This window comes from Austrofundulus limnaeus, unplaced genomic scaffold (assembly GCF_001266775.1).
Source record: "Austrofundulus limnaeus strain Quisiro unplaced genomic scaffold, Austrofundulus_limnaeus-1.0 Scaffold157, whole genome shotgun sequence".
NCBI classification, from domain to species: domain Eukaryota; kingdom Metazoa; phylum Chordata; class Actinopteri; order Cyprinodontiformes; family Rivulidae; genus Austrofundulus; species Austrofundulus limnaeus.
In genome coordinates, this window is record NW_013952559.1 from 425,687 (window position 1) to 426,904 (window position 1,218).

Below are 1,218 nucleotides of genomic sequence, written 5' to 3' on the forward strand. Positions count from 1 at the left end.
CTAGTAATATATTTACTAAGAAAAATGTTGACGTGTTCAAGTCTTATTTTACCCGCTGTATACACACACACATATCCACAACAATTAAAAAGCACATTAAAAAGCACAATGAGTGTTGGTTGTAAATGTGAAACTGAATTAAAAGAAAGTTAAAAGACATTTTTGCACATTGTTTAAWTATTGCACATTTTGYATATTGAGGTATATGGATTATGCTGGTATTGCAGGTGATCATTACAAAATAAAGTGACATGTGTCCCACAGATGTATTTATTTCACAGTAGGTGAGTTCCTTCATTGATTGTAAAACAAGAGTAAGTGTATGTGAGTGTTCAGGAASGTGATGGCTTTCGGGGGRAARGCTSTTCTTGAAAAACCGAGGTACAAGTCAGGARTTTTTATTTAATTTAAAAACAAACCTGAGTTTAACTTTTTTGTTTTTCCATATCATGTGAATTCAATGGATAGGCTTATCAAAAGGATTTAGTTTTAAATGTGCAGTTTCCAGTCTGAATAAAAGATGTTGAGTGATGTTGTGTTTAAACCAGCTGGTGTCGCCACAGAGTCACAACAGTCGAGAGAGAGAGAGAGAGAGAGAGAGAGAGAGAGAGAGAGAGAGAGAGAGAGAGAGAGATGTTCTGTTTCAACACAACAATCTTAACTGAGCTTTATTCAGTGGTTCTTGAAGATTTTAGTAAAATAATGTACCTGTGCACATAATGTTTTATTTTTAAATTAGTTCTTTAAAAAGAGGCCTTCTGATGTTTTGTCGCAGTGATATTATGCAGGTCAGCATCAAGTCAACCTAATGACAAGGAACCAATGATCAGCACAGGATGTACACAAATTATTTGCAGTGTTTAGGTCTGTGAATTTAATGTACTTGTATGTTTATTGCAATATACAAATGTGTGCTTTAAATTATTTCTTTAGTTAAAATGCTAACCACTAGGTGCTGCCTAATAAAATGTAATTTCTGTTTGTCAGTTCTCTTTTTACTCTGCTGTGTCACTGTAATCTGTCTTTCCTTTGTGATCAAAATGTGTCTTTTGTTTGTTCTGTTCTCGTCTTGTACAAGTCAGTCTAAACAGTCTTTCCTTTTTCATTGCTATGGGAGACGTGTCTTCTGGGATGAAACATGCTGCAAACAGTCGCCACAGTGACGAGGCCCGGGGAGGAACAAGGAGCTACCTGAGAGAAGAGGAAGATTCGTTACAC